The sequence below is a fragment of the Lonchura striata genome, chromosome 2 (assembly GCF_050655825.1).
Source record: "Lonchura striata isolate lonStrDom1 chromosome 2, ASM5065582v1, whole genome shotgun sequence".
NCBI lineage: Eukaryota > Metazoa > Chordata > Aves > Passeriformes > Estrildidae > Lonchura > Lonchura striata.
In genome coordinates this window covers 12,288,839-12,305,829 of record NC_140704.1, presented here as the reverse complement: position 1 = coordinate 12,305,829, position 16,991 = coordinate 12,288,839, and the positions used below count along the sequence as shown (strand labels likewise).

The 16,991-nt window shown below is 37.1% G+C and overlaps 1 long non-coding RNA gene across 1 annotated transcript in view; it reads left to right on the top strand.

Annotated features, from left to right (window-relative positions):
- LOC146768115 (uncharacterized) overlaps positions 1-16,744 on the top strand; it is a 28,755-nt gene extending 12,011 nt beyond the window's left edge. Inside the window, exon 2 of the long non-coding RNA XR_014950569.1 lies at positions 4,993-16,744. This is a non-coding gene — a long non-coding RNA (uncharacterized LOC146768115). The remainder of the gene's footprint in view (positions 1-4,992) is intronic.
- Positions 16,745-16,991: the final 247 nt, after the last annotated feature.

Below are 16,991 nucleotides of genomic sequence, written 5' to 3'. Positions count from 1 at the left end.
CTGGCTGGCTGTGAAGCCTGCAGTTGCTGGGTTTTGAACTCGGCATTCAGGCTCGGGCTGGGCGACACTGCAAAGCCTCTGCACTCAGGCAAGTTTCCAAAGCTTCCAGGAACCCCGTGTGACCTCCTGCTACCTGATTTTCTCTGCTTGTTTCACTTAACTCCGAAGGCTGCTGGGATCAGCATTTACTGTGGGTGCTCAGAAAGACTCATGCAGGTCCTAGAGGAGCTGTTGCACCAGCAGTGAAGGGGACACCGGCACACGGGCACTGAGGCGATGTGCTGCCTTCAGGGAGATTCCCACACCATGAACCACAGGCAGACTTGGGTATTTCCATATTCAACCATGAAGAGACTTTGCTGCTGTCTTGATTGACATGATTCATAAGGTGTGAAGGGTATTTCCATCAGGGAAGTACAGATACAGTTTAAAGCAACCTTTAAAAAATAGACTCATTTATAGATTCCACACCAAATGGTTTTAAGTCCCTGTTTGAGTAAGATAGATAATTAGTCCACCTATGGAGGGTTCTTTTACTGTTTGTCTCAAGTGGGTAGTCTTAAATAACTTTTAATCTTATTTATGTTACTTTAACACAGAATGTGGGACTGATCTTTTTTCATTGTATGAACGCTTTTTCAGATTACACCAACCTGCTCTAGTAATTTCAATTCTGAAAGAAATTTTTAAAAACTCTAATTATTATTCTAATTATGTTTATATTATGGATTATTATTACAGGTTGCGTGTTCATGATTAATGAAGTCCATCATGGAATTCTAGAAATCACTGTTGAAGCATTATGTTACTATAGTAGTGTCTGGTGGTATCTGTCACATTTTTCATGGAAAAAATATTCCAGGCATGTGTAGCACTCTATCACCTGTCTATCTGGGCATGATAAATGCAGCAAAAAACCCCAAAGCATTGACATTGATATGAGTTTTCCATTGAATTCTATCAAACAAGAAATAGCCCCAGTTTAGGGGTTTGGCCAAGGTTTCTTCTTGTAATAACTATTTTAAGCCTTTTTTCTTTTTCCACTACAAACTTATTATTTTATGGAAAGAAATATAAACAGAAATGAAATGCCACATATATCCAAAATAAAATTTAAAAACAAAAGCAGAAAAAACTATCATCTACAACCTTGTTTGCTTTAATTATCTAATCTGCCTAAGGAGCTACTGAAATAATTGGGACCTTTAAGATTTTGATAAAATCTTTTTTGTTTATCACGATTCTGCAAAGCTGAAAAAGGCATAACAACTGTGGCCAATATTTGTATACTTGTCTATTTAACTCTCTTGGTGTTTGACCCACTTTAATATAAAATATTTCTGACTGTGCAGTTAGCCAGAAAACCAAAAATAGGAAATATTACTCCAGTTTGGTTTGGTAAGGTGTTAAAAAGGCTTGTGGATAAATTCACAAAGTGTGTAATGCATCTGTGATTCTGCCACTTCACAGCCCCTTCCCTCTCCCCAGCCTCCCCCATGCCTCTACTGCATCTGTGCATAATCAGGGAGAACAGAAACCTTTCTTTTACACTGTCTTATCTCAATATCCTTTGTTCATACTAAGCAGAAGTTCATGAATGCCACTTGCTTTGCTCTACCTCTGTCTCACAAAGGTTGTGGTTTTTCAGTTCCAAGGGGAGAAACCTATAATTCCCAAACAGTTGAAGAGATTTGTATCTGAACATAAATAAACAAAAGCTGTCCCTAGGGAACATGGAAAATGTTTTTCTCTAGAGAAGCAGTTCCTTCACCTGCCCCAAGTCCCTGGGGCCATGCTGCAGATCCTGCAGAGGTCCACCCTGCAGCCAGTGCTAGATGGAAGGAAAGCACATCCTGGGCTGAAGGGAGGGAGTGCAAGGTACCAGGGGCTACTGCTCCTTCTGGGGCACATGGCAGGAGGTGTCTGGGGCTGAGGCAGAGAATGTCTTTATCTTCAACTCACAACCTAATTCTTTACCTTCCTACTTGACAAATCTTGTTTCTCATGGTGTCTTTTCCCTCCTCTGCAGAGGACAACTCACCTGCTTTGATTCACTCTTCTCAAAATTCAGAGGTTATATCAAGCTAGAAGAATCATAAGAATCACCAAATTCAACTCCCTGCTATCCACAGGACAATTGTTTCTACATCTGTTCCCTACAGTGGTTTAAATGATGATACTATTTAACATGATGTCATTTAAACATCATGTTTTCTGATATCTAACCTAAACCTCCCCCAGTACAACTTTGGACCATTTCATTGGGTTCTGTCACTGGTCACCACAGAGAAAAGATCAGTGCCTGCCCCTCTGCTTTTTCTTGTGATGATGTTGAAGACTGCAATGAGGTCTCCCCTCAGTTTCCTCTTCTCCAGGAGGAACAAGCCAAGTGTCCTCAGCTGATCCTCTTTTCAGTTGCATTTTGTAGCCAAAGAAATTCAGAATGAAACACTATGTAGGCATGACTAAGCATAGATTTACTGAATTAAATTTTATATTCACACTAAGGTAGTCTAGGCCAGAAGGTACTAAACACTTGGGGAACCTCTGTCAAACAAATTTAATGCAAATGTATGAGCTTATATCCTATCTTCTAATTAGAAACCTAATTACATCTACAGGCCATAGGTAACAATTTGTGTAATTTTTTTTTTCACTGTAAAGCATTCAGGACATTTGCAAGAGACATTGTGCCTGAACCCTTCAAGTAAAACTATGCTTTTCCAGTATACTCACTGAGAAGAAGGCAGAACCATAAAAAATATAATCATGCAACATCCAGTAGCATCATTGCAGATGGGAAATAGGAGTTATTAAATAAGACTCAGAAATGGGTGACACAATTGTCAACAACATGTTCTTGCAGGGAACATTCACAGCTGGTGTAACTGCACTGATTCCTGCAGTGATACTGACTGCAATGACCTGGAAATGTATCCTTCCAGTATGATGGCCTTCACTTTTGAGGGGATATTTTGCTGTCCTTTTATGTACCTCATTACAGCCTATTTTATCTCACTCATATCCTCCCTGTCATGGCATTATTGCACCATCAGTTACTGAGACAGACACTCATCATCTCAAAATGCTCATCAAAACTCTGCTTCTTTGTGAGAAACAAACTGAATTGCCAGCAGTGAGAACAGACTTGATAAGAGAAGCTGGCCTTTTGCTCCTCTCCTGGTGCTTATATTTTGATAGGCAATATGTCAGGAATAATTAGACAGTTTGGTTTATTTTGCATTAGCTTTTTTTTCCCCCTCCCAATAAAATAGAAATAGAAAGTAGTCTGCAAGAAACAGACATTTCAGACAGAACCATTTCACCAAGATGTATGAAGCAGAGAGGTCTTTTATAATGCCAAAATCTGTTTTAAATGTAAACATTGTTTACATTTGAATGTGAACACTCACAGAAATGAGATATGAGAAAGGTGTGATTTGGCTCCTGTGGAACTCCTGAGTTTTCTGTGACTGGCATTTCTCCCTGGGGTAACTTATAAACTAATATTCCCTGTTGTGAGAACACTGGCAGGCTTGCAGAGAGAATAGCTCCAATTTTCACTCTAACATATCTGGCTTGCATCCAGAAATTGCAGAAAGAATTTGCCACAAAAGTGAGAAAAAAGGGAAATTCTTATATGTACAGTATTAATGACACTATTAAAAAAATAAAATAAAAGGCATAATTTGAGAAAAGGTATATGAAGACACTACGCAGAAAAATAAAGATGCAGAATAGTGATTTTTTTTTATTACAAGCAAATATAATTTATAAATTGTACAAAAAATATAAAGAAAACTACATAAATAAGAACACCTTGCTAGCACACAACACTAAGTGGACGCTGGAAACTGCACAAATTCCCTTCTTAAGCGCTGGAATTTTTTGATCTAGGTCAAAGGTTCCATGAGCTACATGAATCAACAGATGTAGTAGGTTTGAAGATGTACACTGAAGCTCTTTGGAACTTCTTAAAATAGAGTGGCTGCTGAAACAAGATACAGTAGCGTTGCCGGCTGCCTAGACACCGTTCTATTTTAATAAGTGTCATGGACGCTTTGGGGCATATCAAAAATAAATGGCAGTAATAGGTAGGAAGCCAAGCAGTCTGTGACTTCCAGCAGAATTGCAATGCAAATAAACTCCAGTGAAGTCTTTCACAACCTCTCCAGGGTTATCTCTACACCATTGTTTCCAGTCAACAATTTATAAACTTGGATTTGCTGATTATCCTTGTCTGGACAATAGACTGCAGCTGCTAATGCTTTATATAATGTCAGTTTGACAAGTGATTAACAGTCTAAGCTAACTAATTTCACCTTTACGAAGGCACTGCAGTGAGTGTCCTTTAAAACCTTTGATTTTCTTCTATCGGTTTTTACCTCTGTGCAGTTTCACTGACTTCAAAGAAGATGAATACCATTTGTTCTAGAATATGTGAGAAAAGCAAATTAGGGCCGAGAGATTTAAAATACAGGCAAAAAGAGCCTTCCAAAATCCTAAGCAAGTTTGGTTTCAAAACAAATTTTCATGAATGAGGGGAAACATCATAATACTTCAGGCATTGTTCCCATCTTATGCCTTTCCCCTTTTGCCTTACCTAATTTTTATTTTCAAATATAATTGAATATTTCAAATAACAGAAATATATTTAGGCAATTATATTCAAAGACTCGACTTGTTTTCCAAATTGTATGAAAAATTAGCTTTTTCTTATTACTTTAACTCCATCAAATGATTATTTTTTAATCCTCAAATTGTCTATATAATGGAAAATTAATATAAATGATACATTATTACAGCAGCCACATGAAACTCTTAATGTATGTGCAAGTGCATGTGAAAAAAGATTTTGGGCAAGAAGAAAGCGCTAAGAATACCAGAGAAAATGCATACTAGAGAGAAAAATCTTTAGATAATAGTGAGATGCAATAAGAACATTCAAACCCCCTTGTGTGTTCACATTAACAATGATTTGTTTTTATTCAGGAGATTGTCAATTGGCGACACCCTGGAGGAGAGTTAAACACGTGGACAGAACTTCTGTGTGGAACGTTTTGTTTCCAGCTATGTACATGAAAGGCATTTTTGAGAAGAAAGTTGCTGCAGTCACAGCCTAGCAAAGCAAACTTACTAATTAACTGCAGGCTGCACCGCTCGCACTTAGCTACGTGCCCAGGCTGACAACACCGCCTTCAGTGCCGGTTTGCAAACAAATTTAAATATTCAGCGCACAGCTTCTGGGAAAAAGGCCATCTTTCTTCATGCTGTAGCTTTGGGATGTAACATTTATTAGTGACTTATGCTTATTTCCACTGGCTTTGTGATGCCAGGAGAGTTAGCAGCAGGCTGAATCCTCTAGTTGTATACACCCAGTAGGAACGAGAAGGGAAGGGGCTACCATGAGGGATGGAGCAGAGGGAAGGATGTGGAAATGCCTGTGCAATGCTGGTTGGAAATACGGCTGTAGGGAAAAACAAAATCTACTTTGTGGCATACACAGATATTTAAAATCTGTTTACACTGTGTGTCAGAATGTAAATTATTTCTATTAAAAAAGTACACCAAAAGCAAAGAATATCCCCACCAGGTATCTGATAACCAGCCTCAATACCTTTTGATCTTCTCTGTGTCTCCTTCTACCAGCTGGCCATTCCTTTTCTGCCAGGCTCACAACTTTGATCCTCTGCTAAGTGAACTCCCCCTCCCTTGTCCTTTTTTCCTGCCTTCCTGGAAAAATGATGCCTTTTCTTTTTTTGTTGGTTCCTCAGTCTGAGGAATAGCTGCAATTAATTTGAGAGGGAAATGTTGAAAGCTTTTGTCGGACTGTTTGTTGTGAACTCTTGGAGATGACTGGTGTTAGCTTTATGCAGCATCAAGTGTTCATGAATAAAAATACACTTCTTCAAGCAAATAATGTATTTCTTCCCCCTTTAAAACACTGTTCCTAAAAAGGTTTCCTGCTCAACTTGTAAAAACCTTAGAATAGCAACTTCAACTTGATAGGAAGCATCAAATCAAATCTCTATATGTGATAGAGAAAAAAAAAGAAATAATAAACCTAGGTTATAGTATACACTTGTAGAGAAATCTGATCTTATTACTGGATAAATAATGTTCATCCCCACTTGGGATTTCCATAGTTTAAATCTCTGGACAATGAAGAGAAATAATTTACAGACTCACAGCCTTTTTACTAGTTAAGAACAAGTTTCCAGAGATTTTCCCAAGGCTGACCTAAAGTAATCAATTTGCAGTTCTGACTTCATAATATGACTTGTGATTCCTCTAATGCATGTGCCCCCTCCTGCAAGTGTGCTCCAGCTGGTTTATACTCACCATGACTGAATTCATGCTTCCTAATAAAATTTCTGAGGGAGTGTGCTGTGGTGTTACAATGTACTTGAAGTGATAAATGAAGTGATCCTGACAGAGTATAAGCTGCAAGTTGATAGGTTGTGTGTCTATAAATGTAAGTTATCATTATATGCTCTCCTAGGCCATGGAGACCATTTCTGCTCTTTAGTGTCAAATATAATTTGACTCTTAATTTCCTCTGCAGAAGAGACTAAGCTGGAAACAACTCCTACCTCTAACACCTCTTGAAAGTATTTGATGCATGAATTCATTTATTCCATATCATAATTAATCATGTTCTCTCTCGCTGTAAAAATGTGCAGTGTCATTTGCACTGCACGTGTTCATTTACTATTTACACCAATTTACTATGAACATGCCAGTGCCTACCAAGAAGATGTTAAGTTTTCCAATCCACACTAGAATCTGCACTATGAAGCAAAGAAATGCACATAAATTGACACTGCTGACAATGTGGGAGTTTTAGGTGCTCACCTTGAATCAGCCTGAAAAAAACCCGCATGATTTTGAGGATAGGATTGTCAGTAAAAGTCATTATTGTCAGACCACACTGCTATTTATACTGTCCATGCACATATGGCACAGGTTCGTGATGCTGCTTCTGCTCTGTCACGGTCATTACAGACTTCATCAAAAGCACCATCCTTCTATATTCTCTTTAGAGTGATGGTAATCAAGATGAAAGACAGCTAAAAAGGGCAGGAACCCTTCTGTGAAGATCCTTGATTTGAAAGTATGATAAAAATTCTCATCTTAAGAATATTAAAATCAATAAAATGGGTAAAAGAACAGAATCATATTTGATGATAGGCTGAATTTGATGCTGAAAAATGCTGCAATGAAAGGACCTAGTCATCAAGTAGGGTTAGTCCAGTTAATTTTAGAAAACCCCAAACAAAACAAACAACCAACCAGAAAAAAAAAAAAATTCCAATGGGTCTGTTATCTTGTTTTCCTTTTTTAATTCACACTGAAAAAAAATGTCTCAAGGGACAACCCATAGTACCAGTAATATACCACACCAAGCTAGCAGGAGACAACACACTGAATGGCCAATCTATCCCTCTTAAAGAACATTAGGTAGATACATAGAAGGACTGAAATTATCATGTTAGGTAAGATCTACAGGAGAAACAACTCTGGCTCCATCCAAGCATTCATTTTGGGTTTAAGACTGGTTGTCAGCAGACCACTGAGAAAATGGCAGAAGATCCTCCAGCAAACATGTGGATATAACTTGTCTCTTCCATCAGGTATGAACTGATTGTGTCCTGAACTTTTGTCATTGAGCCCTGGAGCACAAGATTTGATGGCCATTTCAATGAGTTTAATTTCATTGTTTGTATAACTCCGGGTACCACTGGGATTATTCAGCCTCGCTAGGAATCTTCACTGGCCTCACTTCCTCTGAAAATGAACTCTATCACCTAATAAAACTCTGTAAAACAAAAAGTGTTTCCTTATAACAGTTTCTGACTTGCACTTTCTTTTTTCTTCTTGTTATACTATTTATCAGAGAAAAGGGATATTCCCCTTCTTCCATTTCAATAGCAGTCACCATTTTATGTACTTTTGATATGTTTGCTCAATTCCTTTCCTTTCTAAATCAAATAATTTCATCTTTTGAAACTCTTCTTCTTAGAGTTCTTTTTGTTCACTGCCATTATCTTTCTCTGATCACATTAATATATGATGTGCAAATTCAAGACTTGATACTGCAAGATCCTTAACACTGCTTGTCACTCATCAGATAATTAATTTAAAGCACACAAATATTCCCTCTGCTCTCAGTGGGAATTTTTGTGTAATTTAATAAATATTTAGAAGACATTGCTGCTGGATGCTGCCAAGTACATGTTTGTGCCTACAACCAAAGAACCACATGCAGTTTTATTAATCACCCCAGAAGGACAATCTATGTAGCTATTGATTTTCAGCAATGTATTTATATGCTTAGAAATAGGCTCACAGTGAAGCTTTTGCTTCTTCAGATTAATGCCAATCTGCATGTGTTTGCTCCCAGAAGACCACACACTTACTCCTATCTGAACACACTATGAAAACAATCTGCATGGAAACAAAAAGAGATGCTGGGGGAAAAATGAAATGAAAAAAAATAATGCAAAGAGAAAACTGAATTATGAAACTAAATTATGGCTAAGCACAATGACAATAAATACTTTTAGCCACAGGCAATAAAATATTTCATCGTTAATAAAGCTAAGTGGAGAAAAATTTTGCTTGTCATTTTCACTTATAACCTAAATTTTATAATTTAGCCTTACATGTTAGCTCAGCACATTACACATCTCTCAGGCAATTCCCCTCTGGCCCCAGGAATCATGAGTTACTGTGGTTTTAAAAAGTGGTGAACAGGGTAAATGGGAACTGATTTTAAAGGATGAAATAATGGCCTAATTCAAGACTGTAGCAGTTTTAAAGGAAAGACACTTGAGACAGGGAAAAAGGAAATAATTGATGATATGGAGGTTAAAACTCCAGGTTCTCATGGACGTGAGAGACAATCTGAGAGGAACTTTCAGAGCATTCTTTGCTCAGGTGTGAGATTAATCATTCATAGTTTTACACAAGCTGTCAGTACAAATAGTGCTGCTCTTGCCTTTCCTAGTGATCCAAACACCGAGTCCATTCCATGTCCTAGCTCATAGAGCCTGTTCAAGAGACTGACCAAATCTGAAGAAAAGCCTGAAGAATCACGGAAAAGGAACTGTTCATTCTACCACCTGGTTCCAAGAAAAGCCAGGAAGAAATAGTCACAAGTTATCTGTTAGTTGTGCTGTGTAAGGAGCTCATGCATCTTTAGTATTTGTGAAGAAGTGTCTTTGTTACGTTTGCATTTCTGCAATAAATTTAAATGGGAATAACTCCACTTATGGCCCTAGTTATGGCTGTTTGGGGTCTTGTCTTACATATTTTTGGTATATCTGCATTTCAGACATCAAGGCAGGGAAGATTTACTAGGTAGAAACCCAGCACAGCAAGTTCTTCCCAATTGAAGTGAATTTTTGAGAGACAGGAAAAAAACAGCTGAAGATAAAACTCCTGGTATTACCAGCTTCACGAGGAAGCAAAAAACTTACCTGCAATCTCAAGGGAAACAGATATCAAGGGATGTAAAAAAGGACTAATAGGCTAAAAGTTAATTCCCTTGAAATCTCCCTTCTGCCACTACAGAAACTAATCATCCCTACCAGCTCCTGTCCTTTCAGACATTTAAAAGATATGGCATGTCAGCTAAAGCCAGGTATTACTTTTGGTTTTACTGTATGAGTGAGCAAGCAGTGAGATAGATATTTTATTATCTTACAGCACTGTTTTCTTGTTCAATGTTCTTATGTGAGGCCATCTTATGGACACCTTGTTGAAAACTGCAGTTTATGGTTTATTCCTCCAGTATGTTTCATATTGAAGTTGAAAACTCTGTTGTGAAGAAATGAGTAGCCTAGAAATAAAAGAGAAAAAAAACAGCAGGAAAAATCACATCAGCTCAACCTAAATGTATGGGTAAAGATTTTGAGGATTTACTATCCAAGGAAGTAAATAGAAAAGTTGTTCATGACCTTGGGTTCAATGCTGGCACCCCATAATGTCCCTTCCATTTATCCAGTAGCAAAAGAACCTTCAAAAAACTCTTCTAAAGAAAAAAAACTGTGCAAGGATCTTTGGAATTCACAAATCCATTGGTTAAATTAGTGCTATTAACAGTATTCCTTTATGTGATGTTTTTGTGCATACATGTATACATTAAATAGCAACTGCTTCCAGATTCCTAGTGACTCCCAGTGTCATTACTGCTATTGGATTCAACCATCTTCATTTAAGCTCTGATTAAAGCACATGAGGGTTCCTTGGATCAGAAAAGATTGATACTGGCAGCCTGGAGATTAAAAGGAAAGATTTAATATAAAGATAAATAAATGAACTTCTCACCAGTGTCATCTGAACCTGGCCACAATATAAGAATCTTGTGTGAAGTCTTGTGTTAAGAATCACTGCTTGCTACATCAATTAAGTAGGTTCACTTTTGCAGTCAAACTTTTTTCTATAAACAGTATTAGAAAGTTTTTGTTATAGCCTTATATAGAATATATCTGTTCCTTGCCTCTTACATGCCATAATTGGCATTTTAATGCACTGCCAGGCTGTAAGGAATTAATGCATGACCTTATGCAACTATATACTGGGATTCATTATTCTGTTGCAAAATGTGCACATATTCAGTATTAGGCTTATTATTAAATCTTTAAAATAAATATTTACATGTACTTCTATATTTTTATCTAGGGGCACTTAAATTTCATTTTTATAGATAGGCATCTGATTACAAGAAAACTGAATAATTCAGTTACTACCATATGTTTTCCCATAGGGTTTAATGGGAGATTACTATTGACTTCAATGGGTGTGTATCAAACCATTAGGAAGGCACATGAAAATTAGATATCTGAGTCAGTTAAATCTGAATTTGACTGAATTTGAATTTCTTTAAACAAAGATCTCCCATTGAAACCACGTGTTTGGGAACACATTTATATACCAACATATGCACTGGTAGATTTCATGTAATTAAAACCTGTTTGCATAGAAATGTTGTGATCTATATATTTAAACACTGCTAATGGAGCCCAGCTTTAGTTAACATATTGAACAATTTGTCAGATACAAAAGCTGCCTTCTGACTTTGCATTGTATTGATTTCTACTGAATTCTTAGAGAACTACAATTCTGTACTCTGAAAATTAGTTCTTTATTTTCTTATTATTTTTCTTATTATTACTTGGGATCAGTTGTAATTATATAGCTTTCTCCATAAAGTAAAGAAACAGGTCTGAGCTACACAGGGTGACTGATCTGAAAAATGGATGCTCCAGACCTCCTGCAGTTCTTTAATCCTCTTGATATTATGCACTGTGATAGAAACTAACATTTTTTTATAGCACTACTGTGCCAGAAAGCAACTCAGTGGATGTCTCACTCATGAATGAATGGCTGAGATGTCCTTTTTTATAATCACTGATTTATGGATCAAGCTGTCACTGTTGAGCTGTGGTGATATTTACTCTCAACAAACACATCCCTGAATAACTGTTGCTCTAATTATAGACAGGTAGCTGAAGGCAAAAATGGAATAAAATAATAGCAAGGAAGGGAAAACAAACTAAAACTAAGCTAAGCCAATAAACAAACAAAAATACAAAAATTAACAACAGCCAAAAAAGCAAATGAAGGGAAACAAAATAATAATTTGCTATAAAGATTATATACTGAATAATTCCAACAGAATATTGTCATGGGGTTGACACCAGTCAATGTACCAATATGACTTTTAACATTAAGAAATTCTTTTGAAAACTGAGCAAAATAAGTGGTTTTCCAAACTCTTTGAGATGTCTCACATATTAGGTTCATTTAATGTCTGGTCCAGTGGGAACCCAGTTTCATCTAGATTTTCCAAGGGCAATAATATCTCTTAGTACACTTTATCTTATTTTCAGTGTATTTTTTTGTCTGCATGCCAGGTTTTAAATTGTTTTTAATTTCATTATTTCAGCTCATATTTTCTGTTCTCCAAATATTTTTTTTTTTCTTATGAGTTCCTAATTCAGTGTTCTTTCACCAGCAGATACCTGCTTATCATCTCGCATAACGGAGGTCTCAAAACCTTTCCCGATGGAGAATTACCTGCATAATGACAATTTTAATCAGATTTCTCTTCACCATCCGAGCATCCACATAGGCATTTTGCTCCAGCTGTACAAAGTATGAATTGTCCTTTTTTCCTCACTGGCTATCAGTCTGGAACAGTCAAATGGCTTAATCCTGAGCCTATACAATTTGCAAATTAGTATCATATAATATCCCTACAGATTGTTGTCATCACCTCTGTGATTTGCATGCACTTTTCTGTGTATTACTCATTATAATTCTACAATTCAGGATGCAGAGTCCAGTTTCCCAGGCTTAATGGAGGCAGTAGATACCTAGGAAACACAATCAGTGGAGGCAGAGGATGCAACACCTCTTTTCCTGCAGTAAACATCTAAAATATATTAGTCAGTGCACACAAAAATGCCTGTGCCTCCCCATGGACTACAAAGGGAACTCACCCACCCTGCCAGCTGCAGACATTTATACTGTGGACTTTTAAATTGTGTGATGTGTACTCCCTCTTGATGACCACATCCTTGCTTCTGTCAGAAATTTTCAGCAATGAAAAGAGTTAATATCACAATGCAAATAATAAATTATAAAACTCTCCACATGAAGTTTTAGGTTGGAAAAAATCTTCTCAGGGAAGGGTAGAAACCTATTTGTAATGTCAGATGCAAAGATAAAGGAAATATTTATCTGATTAAAAATATTTATCAATGATAGAGCTTCCCATGAAGCAGTTTCTTGTTACTTTCTAAACAAAAATGAGCAAACTAGTTCAAACTCACAAATCTACTATAAATAAGAATGTTCCAAGTTTCTACTCCATATCCTTTTATCACCATAAGACTCTTATGCTGACATTGCAACTGGAGTGAAATAAAGAAACAAAATAACAGAAACTGAAACTACTGTACTGAAGACTGGTTCTATTTTTCTTTCTATTTATTTGAGAGGAAAGCTTTTATTTAATTGATAACAATTACCTTTAATTGTCAGGTGTCATGAGTACTTTCTATTGCTTGATGCCATAAACACTATTAGAATGAATTTACTGTCTTTCAGGAATATTTTGTAAAAAAAAATTGTTTGCTTTGCTAAGTGTATGGTGATTTTTGTGGTTGAAAGCCCTTCAGATTTCTCAGGCCACCTCTCTGCTTTGGATCCTAAAAGAAAGAAAGGTTTTAAATCAGGCAAAATGTTAAAGGAAGAAACCAATGTAGAGACTGTCTTTAGTTTTAAAACACATATTTTTTTTAAAAAATAGAAATTATTTCCCTACCCAAAATAAAAGGAAACATGAATAAACATTTTACTTCATGTCTTTTCTTGGAAAAGTTCATTCCCATGCCCAAAAGACTACAAATAGTAATGGTCATCTCACTACAGTGAAAATAGTTAAGCAATATGCAGAAGTAATACATTCTTATTTATAGCAGTACTGAGATAGTAATCATTCCAGCAGTCCAGTAATACTCCAGAAGCACTTATTCCTGACAAACTTTTAACTCAAGCTTGAGTTAAAGCAAGTTGCAGCAGTTTTTTCCTTCATGCAGTTTAACATGCACTCAACTACTCCAGCTGAAAAGTTGTGATTGAAGTTCCGTTGTCTTTGGAGCTCCAAAAACCAGGCAGCATTATCTCAGTGCTGGATTTGATGCACTCCTCTGATGCTGCAATAGGAACTAATAAGGTTGCTCAGTTCTGTAGCAAGAAAACCATGTCAGGGTCATCTATGTGCAATCAAAATAAACAAGGAGAGAGTTGTCGTGCTGAAATTACCTTCCTTGGAGAGAATAAAAACAGGTGTTAAGAGATCAGTAGAACAACATCTTTTAGACACTGCTACAATGTCCTTTGAAAAACTTGTAGTGATGGAGCAGCTGAGAGATGTCTCAGAAAGGTACAAAAACATCTTAACAGATATAAGAAAGGTGAAATGTAAAACAAAGTAATAGAACAGAAGCAATTATTGAAACCACAATGAAAACCACAAAAACCCCTTAATGTCTACCCAAAAGAATTTATTCTCATTAAGGTTTTGACCTCACATAAGGGTTTGTCTTTGTATGTAAGAATTCTTACGTAGAATAATGGCAGTTACAGCTGCTAATCCAAAAAGGAAAATTCTGGGAGATAATTTTCTGCAACAGGAATTGAAGGATTAAGCACCTGCATTCAGTGAGTGCTGTCAATGTTCCTGTGAAGCAGAATGGCACATCCTTAGCAAATATGATGGTTGCTATCTGTTTCCCTTTCTGAGCACTCATCTTTGCTGCTTGGACCTTCATTAATTAAGAATGGACAGCCTAAAATTCACAGCAGTCTCTCTAACAAAGACAAGATGGTCCAAGCAAGATATAAACCAATATATTCACATGATAGAGAAGATATTGTGGTTTAATTTATCTGTGGGCCAAGGCACACAAACTTGCATAGCCTGAGCTATTCCCCTAAGTTCAAGCACAACTCTGGCATGCTCAAAAGCAGCATAGTATGTCTGAGCAAATCTCTGTCAGGAGCAGGAAGGAAGAACATCAATAATTTATGACATCAGGAGTCCTTTATCTGATCAAACAGTGGAAAAAATATTAATGAAAGTAAGAATAGGAAGGTCTTTTACTAGATACATTCAAGGTGCTACTGAACATCTCCAAAATAAAGACAGAGATCTCTAATGACACCTATTGTGTTTTATCCACTCCAATTTAAATAATATCTAAGAGCCTCTTACCAAAATGCTTGACCATCCTGATGCACCATTAGCAATAGAAGTAAATCATAACAACATTAAATATCTCATCATGACCTTGGCCAACCTACAAAATTACTTTTCTATCCTTTCATTTCCTTGGAATGGAAAGTGGAAAGCTCCCACTCAGTTCCTGTCCACACAATTTCCTCATCCATTCTTGAGAGTCCCTGAGGAACTATAATGGAGCTATGGAGGACTGAAGGCATTGACAGAAGCCTGGTAAAGTCTGTTAAAGGTACTTGTCAGCACAGACACATGAAGCAGCACAGAGCTATGTGGTTTTTTGGGCAGGCCTGATAAGGGAGCAATAATAGACTTTGCAGCTGTGTAAAGCAACTACTGTCTTGTACTTTGACTTTCTCTGGATAAAGTGAAGTCCTGCTTATTACATTAGATTTGCTGTTTCCCTCTCAACACCTTTCTCAAGAGCATCAGGCAAAAAAAAAAAAAAAAAAAAAATACCACCTCTGAATCAGAGATCTGAGGGAAATAGATTTCTACCCTCCTAGAGAGTCAGGGCAGAAAACACAGAACTATGAGTCTTCTCCAGTTCTTCTTCCAGTCTGTGGCTGAGGTCTCTCACCACTGGCACAAAGTCCACATGCAAGGCCACATCTCTGCCTCTGTGACTTTTACACAGCCAGTGGACGAGTGCCAGCCAGCAGAGCTCTCTGGAGTACTCTGGCTGCTCATGCAGCTTCACTCTCACCCCACTGACACAATCTGAGAAGGATCTATAAATAACCAAAAGAATTCACCCAGTGCTGAAATAAACACAAGGGGCCAGATTGTATTTGTGTTACTGTCCCAGGAATGTGTTTGGGCCATTGGTGTTCATCTCACAATCAGATTGCAGCAATGTGCAGATGTCTGTAACACACTGACCTAGCACACCATGGAGATAGAAATCAGCCACTCTGTCATCTGTCCTTACACTTAGTAAACAACAAAACCAAAGATATATTCCTTAGTACTTCCTGTTAATGCTGCCTTCTGACCCAGTGTCCCTGAAAATGAGAAGCAACATTTAATTGCCATGGAAACTTTCTCTTCTTACACTTGGATTCATCTACTCTGAAGACCATGCAACTGAACCATCAGCTTGACCTTCAGTACTTTAAGGCAGCAATATACTCTGCCTCCCTAGCTGTTCTTGCACCACTCTTTTGATAAAGAGGATCCAGAGAAAGAATGGCTGACTTTCTTGCAAAGCATCTCTGGATTAAAAAAAAAAAAAAAAAAAAAAAAAAGCTTCACATTCCCTCTGTTTAAACAATGCTTTCAGCCACAGAGGGGGTGACATTGCTGAGAACAATCACATCTATTCAAATTTATAAAGCAAGCATTTGATAGACATGCTGCCTCCTGCACAATAACTTCACTGAACAAGCTGTTAGCTTATCTAGCTTCTGCACTTTGAAGTATACAGTTTGAGAAAGTCAAGCACATACCAGCAGCCCTAGACTTGTTTATTAGCTGGAGAAATTGCAGTTTCACACTGAAAAGAACTAAAAATGTGACAGCTCATTTTATTTGCTCAGCTTTTGCTGATTGACAGAAGTGAGAGTGAGCACTAATTCACCATGCAGTTATGAGGACACCAGCAGAGAGTGATGAATTTCTAAGAACCATCTTTCTTAGGCCCTGTTACATAATCTTACTCTTTGCTGTATTCATAGTTGACATCCTACAACACTTAATCCTACGGAAGATGTCACCTAACATGGATTCATTGTGCACATTAGTTGAAGAGATCTGTGCATGAGGTACTTGTCTCCCTATATTTAGGCCTGGAGCTGATCTTGATGCCACCAGAAATTCTTTTATCAAGTAAATCCGTCATTCAGATACTACTGGCATTTCCAGCTAGACAGGATAATTCACAAAAAAAAAAAAAAAAAAAAAAAAAAAAAAAAAAAAAATTAGAATAAACAAGTTAATGGTCTATTTAAAAAAGGCTTCAAAGTCACCTAGAAACTACTACCTTAAGTAAGGAAAAGAAGGAATGACCCCAAGACAGACCTTAGCTGATCCTGACCTAGGAAGGAAGATGCTTTTTTTGATAACACTCTGTGCCAAAGCCAGCACGCACCAGATATAGCCCTCACTTCAGATAAAAAGAGAGCTATAGTATTTAACAAAATAGAAATGATGGAATTCAATACCATTGCCAGATCACACT